Genomic DNA, 12,165 nt, shown 5'->3' on the forward strand with positions numbered 1-12,165 from the left:
CAGTCATGGAAGGCCAGAGGAAATGACTTAGTCAAGAGCTCTAAGAGCAACTCTGAAAGTAAGTGCAGAAACTCAGAGTATCCAACAGGAACTCTATCATTACGATTCAAAGACCCACTGAATGTTACAAATATTACAAAGCAGAGACACATGATGAGAATGAAGAACAACATTTCTCCTAAAATTATTGCTAGCTGAGGGGGGCAACACGGCAGAGTGAACACGCAACAGGCTTCAGCCGGAGCAGAGCCGGATTCAGATCCTGCCCCTGTGGCTTCCTGATTCGCTACCTCTGAATCTCAGTTTCTGTCTGTAAACTGTGGACAGCATGTAAAGACAGACATTTTGGGTATAAAGGTTCAGCCAATTTAAATAGTACCTGTTAATGTCATTGGCAAATTATATCTGCTACCCTTAATCAGACTGAATTAATCAATTGTTCGTACTGACAAAAATATAAAGCCACAGCACTGGAAAGCTCCAGGGGAAAGGGTATGTAAAGAAAAATAAGGCTTTTGGATATAAACTATTTATTTAACCACTATTCTAACAGTACAAATGTGGGGCTTGTATTTTATTGTTAAGAAGCAGAGATAATTGTTTCTCAAGGTGAGAATGGCCAACGTTTCATTTTCCCAGAACTGCTTTGGAGAAACCATTGGGAAACAAATTCTATTCGCTCTCTTCTGTGACTGCAGACCGGCCAACCTGCAATGGATGAACCCCGCTGAGCCCCCGTGCAGCCCAGCGAGGCTGGAAACCAAGCTGAATTCCCAGGACTGCTCTCTGGAATGACAAGCCTGAGGAGCCACTGGGGCGATTTCCTGGCCTGGACGTCGAGCTGAGGAGCCGAGACAGAGAGGGGAAACCGAATCTGAATCAGAGTCTTTTGACTTTCAAGGCTTCCTGGGTCCATGAGTTCTGTTCTGTGGGTTCACTAATGCCGTGCCGTGACGCGGGACTTGACCTGCAGCTGCTCTAACACAGAATCTTCGTCTGAAAAAGCCACTTCCATAGACAAAAAATAACAATAAGTGGAAAATAAAAACAAAGGTCCTCTTCACTTTCAAAAGAGCTAAAATAAATAAATAAATAAAAGACCTGGTGTGGTTTTGGACACAGATGCTCATCTTCTAGGAACAGCGTATCTTACACTTCTTGTTTTCCTTCCTCCCAGGGGACACTGGGACTGAAACTATCTCCTCTATCACTGAACTAATGCTTTCCTTGCTTCTCAGGGAGTCCCTTCACCGAGCAGCCAGACCCTGCAGCGGAGCCCCTTCTCACTGCAAAACCCAGGGACAGAGGACACCAGCCGGGAAAGGCATTTGTTTTTATAGTATCGCTTCCTTGCGACCCCAAATGATAACTATTTGGATTACTTATCATTAAATCAGACGGGGAAGAAACCCCAAATCTAATTTGGTTTTCACTGTTTGTACCACTATTTGTTTATCTTTCGTTCATTACTTAACTTGGGAAATTATGAAAAAGCACTGGCCACTTATTCCACTGTGTTTGTAAGTTTCAATCTGCTGCTTCTCAGCTGCAGTTCTTTCTCGGCTGCTTGCATTATTGAAATAGAAAGGGCCACAAGGCTTATGTTCTCTACAAATACTCACATGCAGAGGGAAAAAGCCCCTAAGTAAACACACAAGAAATCATTCCACACGTATGACTGAGTCATCTAGCTCACAGAGCAGGCCGCACTCATGGGAATCGGGGAAGTGAGCGTAGCTTTGTGGGAGCTCCTGGCTAATGAGACTGTGGTGACATGAACACAGTCCGAGCATCACTCATTTACTAATTCATTATAACATGCTGAATAGGACTCAAGAGCACCAGGAACAGGTAAATAGACTGACCTAGATACAGGATAGAGCTAACAAAGACAGAGTGATCCTCAGACAGGAGGTGAAGAAATTATCAACAGGGCTTGCGTGGCTTCTATTTGGTTTCCCAAATATGGCCATGTTTGGGAACTTGGGAAATAGAGCACCAGGCTTTCGAGACTTAGAGAAGGGCAGGCTCTTTATGATCAGATGGAGATAACCCCAAGTCCTATGAGCACCTGCAATCCACTGCCATCCTGGACAGATGTTATCCACGTCTACAACTGCTGCCCTAAATTGTGTCCAGCCATGCAGTCTCATTCCAACAGGAAAACATGTATTTTTTATCTCCACCCTCACATGACCCAAATGGTACTCACCGCCGTTTTCTAGCAACTGCAGCCAATAACCCTTTCTAGAAAATATCTGCCAGCATCTTTGAGTCAGGTCTTTCCTTCCACCTTTCTGATCCATTCTTTCTACTCAACCAAAGTTATTGGTTGGGTATGTCTGAAATTTGCCAGTTCTTTCCATCTTCATAGCTGACTGAATGGTCCAGAGCCTCATCCCTTCATACCCAGAAGGCAGCCCTGGGTGGTAGGAAACATGGGCTCTGGAGGTGGATTGAATCAGCATTAACCACCTCATTCCTGAGTAACCTTCATCTTGAAACAGCCTCTTGAGATTTTAATCATCTAAAAAACCCAGTGACAAATCCTACTTTGCAAGGCTGTAGAGAACAATAAAACATTGGCAAAAATACCTGTAGAATAATGTTAGCAGTCTTCCTAAATATACCTTGGTTAGACTACTTTCTGGTTCAACAACCCATGGGGGATTCTTCTCATCAAGCACAGGTTCCTCCTCCTGGTCAAGGACTCCCCAGTCTCTTCACAGCCTTTCTGCAACCTGTACTGATGGTCTCACCAGACCCCAACCCCCCAGAATCCATTCTGATAAATACCAACAACTCCCTTGTGTGCAGACCTCAGACTCTAGGAGGACTCACCTGGCTTCTTTCCATATCAATCCCACTCATCAGCCAAATCTACTTGTTGTTTAATGTTCATTTCTGTTGTAAGCTTCTCTAAGGTGACTGTCTTGTGTCATCTGTATTGTATTAATCTCTCCTGTCTCTGATGTGTGTGTGTGTGTGTGTGTGTGTGATAAAAATATACTTATAAAGCGTTTACTATGTGCCAAACTCTGTTCTGACTTTTTTAAAAAAATTATTATAATTATTGTCATTATCCCCATTATATAGGTGGAAGGCCAGAGACAGAGAGTAATTTTCTCAAGGTCCCACAAAAAAACTGGTGGCAGAACCAGAATTTAGCCCCAGGCAGGCTGGCCATATGTCCCAGACTGAACCACTGGACTCAACCACATAGCCCAGATGTTATCAAAGCTTGAAATACAATTCTTATTCAATAGCTTTAGAGGTGATCTCCTGGGAGGAAGAAGTAACTTTTATTATTAAGACTTCAGAGGGTTGACCCAGGTAACTACATAGGAGAGTCCTGAACTCCCCTGTTCCCATAGACCCAACAAATATAAAGCTGCTCATGGATCAATTTCCAATGAAATAAATACAGAGTGATTCCTACACATCAGCCAAATAAAAAAAATATCCAAATCAAGATGGGGAGGAAAGATTGAGAACCACTCTCTCTATAAACCCACCTCATAATAGTACCATAAAATTGGGAGGGAACTAGCCACTCCAAGCTTCTCTCTGAGTAGTGAAAGGTTGGAACTTCATATTTAGGACCCAAGCTTTTAAGACACTCACTGAAGAGATGGCCCCCAAAATACCTAGCTCTGAAAGGCGATGAGGCTTGCATCTCAAGACTGTGGCAAACAAAAAAGGAGTTATTAACAGGAGTGTGGCACTTACTGAATGTTCTCCACAGGGCTCAGTGCAGAGGGAGTACACAAAAATACCCATGTCCTGCCCAGGCTGGTATTGCTTAGTGGTTAGACCATTGACCTGTGCACCAAAGGTTTGCAGGTTCAATTTCCAGCCAAGGGCTCATACCTGGTTGCAGGTTTGATCCCCGGCTCCACTGGAGTGAATGTGGAAGGCAATCAATTCATATGTTCCTTTCACAACGATGTTTCCCTCTCTCTCTCTCTCCCCCTATCCCTCTCTCCCTTCCACTTTCTAAAAAAGTATCAATGGGAAAATTATTCTTGGGTGAGGATTAATAATAGCAAAATACTAAGCCTCAGTATTTCCCAGAAAGGGGTTCATCTGTATACTTTAAAAGCTGTTGCCTGAAAGTCAAGCTTCTAAGGTAGCACACATCTAGGAGCTGGCTACTACTGTCCTCCCTAGACACCAGGGAAGCTGAGGAACACATTTCTGCCATCTCCACCTAGCCTGCTCCAAGATGTAAGTATTTCCCTGAAAGGACCTTGTACACATGTCTGGCATCTCAGCTTTTGTGGCCACTGCCCAAAAGATGGGCTTCTGATCAACTGTATATGAAGACCAATGAGGCTTTTATTCATGAATCACAAAAACTGTAATAAAGAAGCAGTTATTAATAGGTGTAGAACTACCCTTTCTTGAAGCTATGTACCCAGGCCATTGCAGGGGGTCAGCCTCAAATGCCCATCTACTAGTTACGCCCTGGAAGGGGCTTAACTACATACTTGTACAGCTGCTGCCTGAGGGTCTGGTTTCCAATAAATTTGCATCTAGATGCTGAATGTGATCTTCCCATTTGGGACACTGATGGATTTTGGCACGTCCTCAACTGTGGGAGCTGCTAAGAACAATGAATGTCTTGGGAAATCGCAAAGGTTTGAAAGGCAATCAAGAGCTCACTCTGGGATGACTGACAAAGTTCAATTTCTACACAAGACCACTCTGTCAAGACTGGGAGAGGTGGCTATTTTACTTAATGTGCAGAAACCAACAGAAAGTCAAAGAAGATTTAAAAAGAGAAGACTATATTTAGAAACAGATCTTAATGAAATGGAGATAAGTGACTGTCCTGAGAGAGAGGTCAAAATAACTATTAAGAAGATTCTCACCAAGGTCAGAATTCCAATATATAAACAAAGTGAGAATTTCAAGCAAACAGATAGAAAATATTAAAAAGAATAAAACGGGAATCATAGAACTTAAGAATACAATTACTGTAGTGAAAATTCAAGAATGTTTCAATAGCAGACTATATCACATAGAAAAAAGAATCAGTGAACTAGTAGTCAGAGCAGAGGAATTCTTCAAATCAGAAAGAATGAATATCCATAAAGTAGCTTAAGGGACTTATGAGACACCATTATTAAGTGGACCAATGTATGAAATGATAGGGTTCCTAGAAGAAGAATAAGAGAGAGCAAGGGGTAGAAAGTATATATTTTTTAAATGGCTAAAAATGTTCCTAATCTGGGAAAATAACATTCAGATTGAAATACCCCGTAAAGTTCCAAATAAGTTCCAAATTATATGAATCTAAACAAACCCACTTCTAAAGAGAAGAAAATAATCTTAAAAGCAGCAAGACAATAGCAACGTGTTACATAGAAGTGAAACTCCATAAGAATATAAGCAAACTTTTAGCAGAAACATTAAAGGCCAAAAGAATGTGTGATTGCTCAGCTGGTGTGGCTTAGCGGTTGAGCATTGACCTATGCACCAAGAGGTTGCCGGTTCGATTCTGGGTCAGGGCACATGCCCAGTTTGTGGGCCAAATCTTCAATAGGGAGCATGCAGAGGTAGCCAGTTGATGTTCTCTCTCATTGATGTTTCCATTTCTTCCTACTTCTCCTTCCCTCTTTCTCTAAAAATCAATTAATAAATAAAAAAAAGTATGTGATTGTATATACTCAAAGTGCTAAAACAAAAAAAAAACTTGCCAACTAAGAATACTCTACCTAGCAAAGTTGTCCTTCAGAATTGAAGGAGAGATAAACAATTTTCCAGACCAGCAAAAGCTGAAAGCATTATAACCACTAGACCAACCTTACAAGAAATATTAAAGGGAGTTCTTCAAGCTGAAACAAAAAATATTAATTGATATTAGGAAAATGTGTGAAAGTATTATTTAATTATAAAAATAAATGTATAGTTTAATTCAGAATATTTTAATGTGGTAATGGTGATAGGTAAATTACTTATCTCTAGTATAAAATTAAAAGACAAAATAATTAGCATGGAGGGACTCAGAGAGTATTGTGACATAAGCCAGTCAGAGAAAGACAAGTATCACATGATCTCATTTATATGTGGAATAGAATGAACAAAATGCACTGACGAATAAAACAAAAACAGAGGCATGGGAACATGGAACAGACCGATGAACCTCAGAGGGAAGAGGGTGGGGGGGGGGCAGGACAAGATTAACCAAATAACTTACATGTATATATGCATTACCCATGAGCACAGATTATAGGTTGGTGAAGGCCTGGGGTGGGATGGGAGCCAGTAGAAAGGGGGCAATGGAGAGGGGAATGAGGGGACATATGTAATACTCTCAACAATACAATTGTAAAAATATATATATTACAATTGAAAAAGACAACAAATTAAAAACAAATATAACAACAGTAATTTGTTAATTGATACACAATGTAAAAAGATGTAAATTATAAGTAATATCAAAGACATTAAAAGCGGGCAAGTGTCAAAATGTAGAACTTTTATATAAATTTAAAGTTCAGTTGTTAGGAGTTTAAAATAAACTGTTATAAAAATGAGATGTTTTATGTAAGCCTTATGATAAGCACAAAGCAAAAGTTTATAGAAAATACACAAAAGATAATAAGAAAGGAATCAAAGCATACCACAACAGAAAATCATTAAATCACAGAGTAAGAGAAGAACAAATCAATTATAAAATAACCAGAAAGCAATGAATATAATGGCAATTATAATAAGTCCATACCTATTTATAATTACTCTAAATGTAAATGCTCTAAATTTTCCAATCAAAAACTATGAAGTGACTGAATGGGTAAGAAAATAAGACCAAATATATATTGCCTACAAGAGGCTCACTTCAGCTTTAGGAACACATATAGACTAAAAGTAAAGGGATGAAAAGAGATATTCTATACAAATAGAAACTAACAAACAGAAAAAACAGGGGTACCTGTACTTGAAGTCAGATAAAACACATGTTAAAACCAAAGACTATGCAAAGAGACAAAGAAGGTCATTATATAACTACAGAGGGGTCAATTCATCAAGAGGATGTAACTTTTGTAAATATTTAAGCACCCAGCATAAGAACACTTAAATATGTAAATCAAATAGTAATTGATCTGAAGGGGAAATAGAAAGCAATACAATAATATGAATGTCAGTTCTCCACTTTCAACAATGACTAGATCATTCAGATAGAAAATTAATAAGGAAACATAAGACTTAAACAACATGTTAGATCAGATAAACCTAACAGACATTTGCAGAACATTGCATTCAACATCAGCAGAATACACATTCTTCTCAACTGCACATGCAACATTCTCCAGAATAGATCATATTTTAGGCTTTAATTAATTTAAGAAGATTGAAATCATATCAAGCACCTTTTTTTACCACAATGATTGAAACTAGAAATTAATTAAAAGAAGAAAATGTGAAATTTACATATATGTGGAGATTAAACAAAATGCTTCTGAACAACCAATGGATCAAAGAATAAATCAAAAGAAAAATAAAAAATATCTTGTGACAAATAAAAAATGAAAACACAGCATAACAAAACTAGGGATTCAGCAAATGCAGTTCTAAGAGGGAAGTTTATAATAATAAATGCCTACATCAAGAAACAAACAAACAAAAAAGATCCCATATAAGAAACCTCACATTACACCTCGGCCACATTAGTAAAAAAAAAGAACAAACTAAGATCAATGTTAATAAAAGGAAGGACATAACAAAAATCAAAGCAGAAATAAATGAAATAGAGACTAAAATGACAATAGAAAACATAAATAATACTAAGAGACTAAAAACAAAGTAGACAAACCTTTACCATAATTGTCATGGACAAAGGAAGACTTAAATAAAATGATAAATGATAGGTTACAACTGATAACACACAAAAAGATCATAAGAGACCACTATTATTGCAAGAAAAATGAGTGGACCACATTTCTCCATTGCTAGGTGGAGTAGGGCTTTACAATATCTTGAGAAAAGGAATTTTCTAAGACTCACATGGGAGAATGAATGAATTTTATTTTTATGAAACTATATCCCTCACGTTCCAAAGTCTCATTTCCCTTAGCCTGGTCCTGAAAGAGAGGTATCTGGGGGTTCAGCAGAGCTAGAAGTAGGGCCAGTCCCCAGTTTCTGTTTCATGGTGGAGCTGGATCTGATGTAGCATCAATCATCAGGTTAGATTCAATCCATCAGTCCATTGTGTGGAGTCCACTTGGCCATGAGCCACATGGCTGAATGCAGAGCATGAGAGCCCTGCAAGCCAGGAGTCAGATGACAGCAGAAAGGGATAGAGAGAGAGAACTTACTTTGTTTATGAGTTTAATTATTTGTATTCCATGCCCTTGCAGTGGCCATGTCTATTTTGGCCACTGACTTGTTTTCAGGTGTGACTGACAAGTAAGCACCTTCCCATGTCACCCATACCTTTCTGTATATGCATCTAAACTGCCTTTGTCCAGTCCCTTCCCCCACCAGTCTGCAGGGAATAGACCCAGAGAGTGTTAACTGCAGCTTCCTGGCAAAGCTGTATAAATGGCACACCTGTTTTATCTAATCCCCCTTCTACTCCTTTCCTGTTAATAATAACCAGGCTACAGAGGTATCACTATGGACAATTAATCCAATAAATAGAGCAACCTAGAAGAAATGGTTGAATTCCTAGAAACATATACCCTATCAAGATTGAATCATGAAGAAACAGAAAATCTGAACAAACTAATTACTAGTTAAGAAATTGAATCAGTAATAAAAAATATCCCAACAAACAAAAGTCCAGGATTGGATGGCTTCACTGGTGAATTATATCAAACATTTAAAGAATTAGTACCAAATCGTCCCAAATTCATCCAAAACATAGAAGAGGAGAAAACATTTCCAAACTCATTTTATAAGGCTACCATTACCCTGACAGCAAAACCAAACAAAGACAAAAGAAAGAAAGAAAGACAGAAAGAAAGAAAGAAAGAAAGAAAGAAAGAAAGAAAGAAAGAAAGAAAGAAAGAAAGAAAGAAAGAAAGAAAGAAAGGGAGAGAAAGAGAGAGAGAAAGAAAGAGAGAGAGAAAGAGAGAGAGAGAGAAAGAAAGAAGAAAGAAAGAGAGAAAGAAAGAGAAAGTGTATAGATACATAAATTCTCAACAAAATATTAGAAACCCAAATTCAACAGCTCATTAAAGGAATCATATAGTACAATCAAGTGGGATTTATTTCATGAATGCAAAGATAGTTCAACATCCATAAATCCATCAGAATGATACTAACAAAATAGAGGATAAAAATCACATGATTATCTCAGTAGATGTGTAAAAAGCAAAATTTAATATTTTTTTCATGAAAGAAAAACCCTCAAGAAATTCAACATAGTAAGGGTCATATATGAAAAGCCACTGCTAACATTATACTCAATGGTGAAAAACTAAAACTTTGCTTCAAATATCAGGAGCAAAACAGAGATGCCCACTCTTGCCACTTTTATACAACATAGTACTGTAAGGTCTAGCCAGAGCAATTAGGCAGTAAATAAACAAATAATATTCAAATTAGAAATGAAAAGTAAAATTGTCTCTCTCTATGAATGACATGATATATACAGAAACCACTACCACTAAAGACTCCACCAAAAAAAAGAAAAAGAAAAAGAAAATTGTTAGATCTAATAAATAAATTCAATAAAGTTGCAGAATAGAAAAAATTAGTTGCACTTCTATACACAATCAATGATCAGAAAGAGAAATTAAGAAAATAGTTTCATTTACAATAGTACCGAATAGAGTAAACTAGTTAGGAATAAACTGGTTAGGAAATGAAAGACCCATACACTGAAAACTATAAGATATTGATGAAAAAAACTGAAGAAGAGTCAAAGAAATGGAAAAATATTCCATGCTCATAAATAGGAAGAATTGATATTCTTAAAATATCCATATTATCCGAAGAGATCTATAGAGCCAATGCAATCCCTCTCAAAATTCCAATGGCATTTTTCACAGAAATAGAATAAACAATCCTAAAATGTTTTTTTAACCACAAAAGACCACAAGGATAGCCTTGGTCTATTGGTTCCGTTGGTTGGCACATCATGTTGTACACCAAAATGTTGCAGGTTCAATACCCAGTCTGACTGTGCACATGAGGAAAATGATCAGTGTTTGTCTCTCTCACTGCTTTTTTTTTTCTTTCTTTCCCTTTCTCTCTCTCTAAAATCAATAAATATATCTTTGGATGAAGACTTTAAAAAAAGACCACAAAGATAAAAGAAACATTGAGAAAGAAAAACAAATCTGGCATATCACACTCATGATTTCAAACTATACTGCAAAACTATAGTAATCAAAACAATATCATATTGGCATAAAAACAGACACATAGATCAATAGAACAGAATACAGCATTCAGAAATAAACATGTGTATATATGGTCAACTGATTTACAACAATGGAGCCAAGAACATACAGTGAGGAAAGGACAGTCTCTTCAGTAAATGGTGCTGATAAAACTGAATTGTCACATGCAGAAGAATGCAACTGCATTCTTATCTTACAATGGTCAATTAAAAATGGATTAAAGTCTTGACTGTAAGATCTGAAACTATGAAACTCCTAGAAACCATCAACAAAATAAAAAAGCAGCCTATGAATGAGAGAAAATATTTGCAAACCACATATCTGATAATGGGTTAATATTCAAAATATACAAGGGACTCATAAACTCAATAGCAAAAAATAAAAAAAATAAAAAAATAACCCAAGTGAAAAATGGGCAATGGACCTAAATAGATATTTTCCAAAGAAACCATGCAAATGACATATCACTTGTTAGGATGGCTATTTTTAAAGAGACACCAGCTAAAATAAAATTTTTTTTTTTAATGGTGAAGATGTGGAGAAAAAGGAACCCTTGTATACTGTTGGTAGGACTAGAAACTGGTACATCCAGTATGGAAAACAGTGTTGAATATTCTCAAGAAATTAAGAATAGGCTCTGGCTGGTTTGGCTCAGCTGTTGGAGCATCAGCCTGTGGACCAGAGAGTCTAGGGTTTGGGTCACATACCAGAAAAAAATTAATAGAGCTACCATATGATACAGCAGTTCCAATTCTAGGTATTTTTCCAAAGGAAACAAAACTATTATCTTGAAAAGGTATTCATATTCCCAGGATCTTTGCAGCATTATTCATGATAGCCAAGGTATGGGAACAACTTATATATGTCCATGACATGAATGGATAAAGAAACTGTGATATATATCTCTAGTGGAATATTGTTCAGCCATAAAAAGGGAAAAACATTCTGTGATTTGTGAAAATGTGGACGGACTTAGAGTATATTATAGTGAGTGAAGTTAACCAGAGTAGAAAAGTAGTCGCCAGGCTCTAGCGGATGTTGAAAACAGGGCGAGGTTGGAAAAAGAAAGGATACACACTTTCAGCTATGCGATGGATAAGGTTTGAGGATCTGATGTATAACATGGTAACACTGTCTTGTGTAATTGAAATTTACTAATAGAGAGCTTAAATGTTCTCATGTTTAAAAAACAGTGAAGGGATTGACGTGTTAATTAACTTCATGGGGGTGAGGAATTCTCTCACAATAGATATGTAATTAAGTTTTCATGTTGTACACTTTAAATATCTTACAATTTTTCAATTATATCTGAAAACGCTAAAGAAAGTAATTTTTTTTTTGTATTTCTTAAGTAAATCCTACAGTACTAGTTATCACAGCAAATAAAATGAGATAACATTTATTGGGATTAATTGTGTAACTGACATAGGTATAAATGCTTTACATGTGTTAATTAATACACTTTATCCTCATAGCCTGAGGAGGTGAACCTATTTACATGAACCTATTTACAGAGAATGAAATAAGGTCCTTCCGTCCTTCCCTGTGACATGGCATTTTGTATTGTTATATATCACAATGAAGCCAATTAGGGCTGGATGCAGACTTTATAAAGAAATTCTGAGTTCTCGCAAGAAAGGTGCCAAGCCTTTGATGTGTGACATGCTTCTTTCTAAGTCACTCTGGACCACCACTCCATGTGCCTCTAGTGGTAAACTTACCATTTCTCCAGTTGGTCTTTGGAAAAGAAGCTTGTGTGTTGTGTTTTTGAAAGCAAAATCAAAACAAGATGAGTTTTCATTACTGTGTG

This window comes from Molossus molossus, unplaced genomic scaffold (assembly GCF_014108415.1).
Source record: "Molossus molossus isolate mMolMol1 unplaced genomic scaffold, mMolMol1.p scaffold_m16_p_16, whole genome shotgun sequence".
Lineage (NCBI taxonomy): Eukaryota > Metazoa > Chordata > Mammalia > Chiroptera > Molossidae > Molossus > Molossus molossus.